The following is a 7,500-nucleotide window of genomic DNA, read 5'->3' as shown; positions in this document are numbered from 1 at the left end:
ACCGCCAATGGGGTGCCATTTTTTAAATAAATATTGTCTCAGTAATAAACAAACCTTTCTCTAGACTAACTAAATCACCGTCCATGGGTAACAAGTACGTGGGAGAGGGTCTGCCCACCCTTAACACACACACACACACACACACACACACACACACACACACACACACACACACACACACACACACACACACACACACACACACACACCATACTCCCCCTTCTCTACACTGCTCCAACCCTTCCAGGCTAAACGAAATTAACGGCAACCACGACCAAAGCTCGTTAGTAAAACAAAGTTATTCCCGTATGTGCAGAAAATAAAATAAAAAGCAAACACACGTCCCATTGTGGAAATACAGTTTCACATTTTACGAAGTATTGGGTCATTTACTGATTTCGTTCCTGGTTAAAATTGGGCAATTTTATTGAGCTATGGGAAAACTTATGATTCAAAAGGAAATTAGGACACTATTTGAGTCAGACTATCTACAATTCTAGATGAATCACCTTAAGAACACTGGGCCATTTTTGGCAGACAACAGGATTTTTACTAGATATATATGTATGTATGTATGTATGCATGTATGTACGTATGTATATATGTATGTATTGTATATATGAGCGTATGTAGGCATGCATGTATATAGGCACGTATGTATGTATGTATGCATGCATGCATGTATGTATATACGTATGTATGTATATTTGCATGTATGTATGTATGAATACATGTATGTATGGACGTATGGATGTAAGAGGTAAGAAAGTAACTTATGTATATACGTGTGTATATATATATATATATATATATATATATATATATATATATGTATGTATGTAGGCATGTATGTATGTAGGCATGTATGTATGTAGGCATGTATGTATGTAGGTATGTATGTACGTATGTACAATGTGTATGAATGTATGTGTATGGATACATGAATATACGTTTGTCTGTATGTATGTACAGTATATATAAATGCACGTGTATGGATATATGAATATACGTTTGTCTGTCTGTCTGTATGTATGTATGTACGTATTAATAATTATTCTACGTCCATTAATAACCTTCAATTTCTAATTCACCCGGCTCTCCTTAAATAAACACAGCAGTGAGAATTATGCACTAAGCAGCACACTTTCGAATTTAATTCATAGACTACTTTAGTAAATATTTAGGCTACTCTTCCTCTCAGCCTCTCTCTCTCTCTCTCTCTCTCTCTCTCTCTCTCTCTCTCTCTCTCTCTCTCTCTCTCTCCCTCTATACTTCTCTAAATATGTACACAAACATACATGCACGTACGCGGGTACACGCACACATACACACACACATACTGAGAAAGAGAGAGAGAGAGCGAGAGAAAGAGAACACCAGATGTCTAACCTACCTTACCTTACCCTTAGGCAAGCACCTCTAAACCTCCTAGAAACGAACTTTTGTGTATATATATATATATATATATATATATATATATATATATATATATATATAAATATATATATAAGGAAAAAAGTTACCTTGTGTTCCAGGACGATGTATTCTGGAGTGCAGACGAAGTATTATGGGAAAAATTACCACTTCTACCATATATGGTAACTTAAGGTATCCAGCGCTACCAGTTGTCCTGCAAATGTGTCCGTTTTTTTCCGTACCTGCAACACAAAAGAAAGTATGTAAATTCGTGATCAGGTATAAGGTAGATTAGATTATGTGATCAAGCAAATCTAATAGAGAATGTGAATAAACATTGTTGATTTAAACTGGGAATAGGACCTTACTCATGTATTACAAATTCGTTACAAAATTTCTACATTTGTATAACCCTTTGCAGAAGAGAACCACTATATGTATATGTCCATATATAAGAGAGGTAGAAGGAAAACACACAAGTAGAATAAGAGTTTATGCTTTGACTAGTTTCGCACTGTGGTGCCTCAGAAGAAGCATCACTAGTCAAAGAATAAACTCTTGTTCTACGTGTGTTTTTCCTCTGCCTCTCTTACAACATGTCAGGATGTTTTCATATATATATATATATATATATTATATATATATATATATATATATAGTATATCCATGTGTGTGTGTGTGTGTGTGTGTGTGTGTGTGTGTGTGTGTGTGTGTGTGTGTGTGTGTGTGTGTGTGTGTGTGTGTGTGTAATGGCAACTTCTTTTGAAGAGCATAAATGGGCAGGAGATTTTCTCTTAAACAAATAGAATTAGATATGATTGTTAATTCAGCATTATTTATCTTCTTTAAGACATTCTTCTTGTGTCTTAAAATGGTCTTAATCTCTTCCGTAAGAACTGCGAGAGTCTCTGATTCTTCTTAAGTGGTGTAGGAGTGTGCTGTGGTTAAATTTAATTAAAGTTTGGTAGACCCACCTTCGTCAGTCACAGAGTCAACAACTGGAAGTAGCTTCCCGCTGAAGTGCTCACACGAAACACTTCTGCGAAGTTTCAAGATCCAGTAAGACAAATACCTTGCCCATATATCGTGACGACTTCTCCAGGTCTCTCTTACCCTCTCTTCCTTCCTCTCTTTCTCTCTTTTAACCCTTTCACTACTACTACTGACGGCTTGCTTTATCCTTCGTTGATGCTACCGATAATTTCATTCACCTGCGGGAAACATATATCCCTTCCTGTGGTTCTTCCTTTCCTCAATCTCCAATAGCCTTCCAGTACCTCCACTCCCCCTCCATCCAACTCCATTATCTTCAATCTCCCCAACTACCCTTCCCCTCCCACTACCTCTAACACATTTCATCTCTACCTTCACTAACACCACCCTATCCTTCTTTACCTCCAAAGGTTAAGATAACTATCTTGATTAAACTATTAAAGACCAGTGATCAGAGATCAATGGAATCCCACTATAATCCTTTCCTGTGGGTTTCCTTTCCTCCTTGTCCATCTCTACATGCCCCAAGCCATCCAGTACCACTGGTTCTAAAGAAGAGAAAAATATTCTTTTTCCTAAAGAAAAACTTCGCTGTCAGTATTCTAGCCTTTCCTAAGTATATTTCAGTAATGTGTCTAACATTTATATACGTTAGGTTTCTCTCGTTAGTCATTTAGACACCCCAATATACAATGTAAAGGTAATTTGGCATCTGGAGATTAGGAAAAAAAAATAGCCAAAATGTTTTCTATTCGAACAAATTTACAACAGTTGACAAAAATCTGCCCAGCGTGAGGCGGCCTATACATACATAGTATGTGTATATACATACATATATATATATATATATATATATATACATATATATATATATATAAAATTCTAGCTTTTGGTCTAGAAACGTTACCAAGCTACATTATCTTCAATATTTCCTAATTCTTATTCCTTGAAACTAGTTTATTAGAATCTAACAAGTATGTCAATAAAAAAAAAATCGAATCAATAAGATATACGAAATACACCTTCACGTTACAAGACATAAGACATCTCCTCTAATCTTGTGGGAATCTACAAATCAAATAATTTTCTCTCTTCCTTTTTGCATTTCTTCTCCTTCCGTATAGCTGTCTATCTTGTTCTGTCTGTCTGTCTTGTTTTGTCTGTCTGTCTGTCAGTCTTGGTTTCCCTGTCCATCTGCCTTCAGCTTCTGAAGCCCTTTCCACATTACTGGAAGATCCACTTCACCTTTTTCCAGAAAAAAAAAATCCACTTTTCCCTTCTTTGGAAAAAAAGGTCTGGTTCTCTTCCAATTTCTCTCTTCTCAGAAAAACCTCTTAGTTCTCCTGTCTCCAGATGATATTCAAGACCCGAATATAGTCTCTCTCTCTCTCTCTCTCTCTCTCTCTCTCTCTCTCTCTCTCTCTCTCTCTCTCTCTCTCTCTCTCGGCTCTGAGGGGATACCCATCGATTTATTTATCAGCTCCCGTGAATATTAAAGCCTCCTTGATCCGCTATAGTAAGTAAACCAACAGTAAGTGATCATCCGGCAGCCATCTTGACTGGACGACTCAATCAAAACAAATCCTACCTTTCATCAATAAACAAGACATGCCAACACCATGTGAGATAACTGCAACATCTATACAATTTCAACAAAAGAACATAAGAATGGAGATTGCAAGAGACCATAAGGCCTACACAAGGCAGTTCCAGGTTCCTTACCACCTGTAATCCCTACCCATAAATGTATCTAATCTTCTCCTAAAACAATCAATTGTTTCAGCGCTCACGTCATGGTTACAAGTCTATTCTATTCGTTAACCATTTTGTTGGTAAACCGGTTCTTGCCTATTCCCTTCTTAAACCTAAACTTGTTCATTTTAAATCCATTACTATGAGTCCTGCCCTTTTGTCTTTATATGATGACCTTGCCTGCATCACCCTTGTTAAACCACTTAACCCATAACAATACCATGTATGATCTTTAGAGTGACTGCATTTTTTTTTTTTTTTTTTAATACCCTTTTCGCTGGACACGAAGAAATTGAGACCCTCCAGTCAATTAGGTGTTACCACATGGATGAATCTCACTTTTCTTAGTTGTTTTCTTGTCTGAAGATGCCAAAGACTTTGTTAATTAATGTTCTTTCTTGATTTTTGTCCTTTCTAATATATCTCTCATTATAATGGATTTTATCAATGTACTTCCAATGTGCTTTCTATTAGATATTTGCTGACGCCAGCAATCGTATATCAAAGTTTCTTAAGAATGAATAAACTAATAAATGCATGAATAAACAAATAAATGAATAAATAAAGCAATGAATAAATATAAATGATGTGTACAGAGATACATGAACAGAAATAAGTACATGAATAAATGAATTACACAGATAAAGAAAAATCAGCAAAACATCAATAACAAATAAACATTTAATTAGATGAAAATAAAAACAAAAAATAAAAAGAAAATAAAGAAAATTAAAAGTTACGACCTAAGTCTTCCCACACTGTTGGATTGGCCTTCATTCGACTCGAACTCAGACCCACGAAATGCCAAGCGAGGTCAAAACCAGCGCGCCACAATGGTACGCAACCAAACCCGAACCAAATTGATAAAATCACGCGGCATCAGGCGATTTTATTTATCTCCATAACAACTCTTTGGCGGTTAAATTTGAAGTTTATTTTCTGTTCGACCTAAGCAGTTTAGTTAACTAAACTGAAGTTACCGAAACGTGAAATTGATCGTTTCCTTATCCATTAGGCGGTTATTTCCAAAAAATCTGTTACTTACACTGTCCATGTCTTTTCTTACTTATTCTTCCTCTTCTCCTCTCCCTTTTTCTTCAGGGAACAGAGGAAAGTAAAAAGAAAATTAGATAAATAAATAAATAATTAATTAATTAAATACATGAATAAATCAATAAATAAATAATCAAGTTATCGCAATATCGTTGCCACGACCGCGACTGATTGGCTGCTGAACATGATGGCTCAGCGAAACAACCAATCACACGTACTTATAGTGAAGTTGTTGCCATCACGTGAGGTTTATTTGAGGACAAAGTCGCAAGGACGGACTCTGCTCGGTACGTTCTTTCTCACGCCAAATAACAATTCTTCTCACGTTTTCATAACGATTTTCCCTCTCACTACGACTCTCGTGTCCTCACGCTCAAACCACCATTCTCCCGTTTTCTAATCTCAAAACAACACTTCTCACGTCCTCAACCTCTCAAAATTACTTTTCTCACGTCCTCACCCACTCAGAAGCACCCATCTCACGTTCTCACTCTCTCATATCGAATTTTCTCACGTCGAAATTTTGCAACGACTATTCTCACGCTTTCACTTTCCTACAACTACTCTGTTCACGTTCTTTAACTTCCAAATTATTTCTCCCTTCATATATATTCTCACGCTTTTTCTTTTACACATTCATTTCTCTGTTACTCTCACTCCATCATCTGCCCTGGGTGTACAAACACTTTGGGCAAAGGTTGCGTAGGGGGGGGGGACTGGATAAAAAATAGAATAAAATTAGAATTAAAAAAGTGGATAAAAACTTTAAAAACAAATATTTAAATAGAAGAGTAAACGGCATCGTAATCGCCCTGGTTTCGCATTCGCTTAGCTGTGGGTTCGAATCCCGCACTTCTTTCAGGTGACTGATTCGGCCGCGGGTACTCAGCGCCTCCTGGCGTATGTTTCTAGCCTTCTTCTTTACTGGAGTGTCTGTCCAGCTGAACAATGTTGCTTGAACAGAGGTGAAGTCATCGGTCAAACCATGTTGCCTGTTCCAGGATCGTCTAGATTAGTGGTTCCTAAACTAGGGGGGCCCCTCCCCCCCTTAGGGAGGCGTGACGTCATTTGCTTAAGTATCATTGTCTAGTAAGAATAATAAAATAATTCCAAGAACGAGTACCTGCCCTTACATACGTACAAGATATAATCTTATCACTTAACCAAACCCGTTTTGTATTAAGTTAGCTCTATGTTATAAACAGAAAAATGTATATATAATTTCATATAAGTACAAAAAATGCGGCAGAGGGGAGTGCGGATCTGCTGGAAGCCAAAAGAGGGCGTCATATAAGATAGTTTGGGGAACTGGTCTCGATCATAGAACGAGACCTAATAACCGTTAAATAACGGTCATTGACCGTTGCAGGCTCGTTGGTCAATTCGGTTTGGGTTTCAATAATGTTATACATAGGCTGTAGCCATAGACATGGTCAGCAAAACAAAAATGGTAGAAAAACATATATAGATTTCAGTCAACATGGAGACATAGATCATTTATTATTATGATGATATTGTTTTATTGTTGCTAATGCTGCCGCTTTTGTTGTTTTGTTGTTGTTGCTGCTGTTGTCGTTATTGTCGGTGGTGCTGTCATTGTCATTGTTGTTATTTGGTATCCAACCTCGCTGTGAACGGAAAGGTCAGTATGCAGTGCCACTGCAATCTATAACAATCCAACGACCGATAAATACTGAAACAGACTCAAAGTTTTCGCCTTTATACAGGAACCAATGTGACACTTCTGGAAAAAAAAACACGTTTCAGAATTCATCGGACAAAGCTAAGAAAACATCTGGTAGCGTAATCGTAAGCGTGCTGGTCTCGCATTCACTTAGTTGTGGGTTCGAATCCCGCACTCCACTTCGATTCCCCGCAAGTGACTGTTACCTGCCCTAATAGTCCAAGCACATAATAGGGCGACAGCTTCGACCGTAGCTATTCAGCGCCTCCAGGCGTAGGCTCCTCACCACCACGCTTCGATGGTTCGTAGAGCGATCTTCCTTGGCTGACTTTTCACCACACCCTCCATCTATCCCAACGCGTTTCTTATTATTACGATTTCCTGGAATACATAAATATCATAAAAGGTCCATTGAGACATCCTTCAGAATTGATAACAAAGACACATTGCGAGTTTCGTAAACTGATCTCAATATGGGTAGTGTGCCCTTACCGTTGACTAGACGACGTCCTTAAGGTGTTCAGGTGAATCTATACCTGATTACACCCAAGGAAGTTTGAGAGCGGACTCCATTTTACCTCTCCCGTTACCGTTAACCCGAA

This window comes from Oratosquilla oratoria, chromosome 8, assembly GCF_046742065.1.
Source record: "Oratosquilla oratoria isolate Oo_2021 chromosome 8, ASM4674206v1, whole genome shotgun sequence".
NCBI lineage: Eukaryota > Metazoa > Arthropoda > Malacostraca > Stomatopoda > Squillidae > Oratosquilla > Oratosquilla oratoria.
This window is presented reverse-complemented; position numbering follows the sequence as displayed.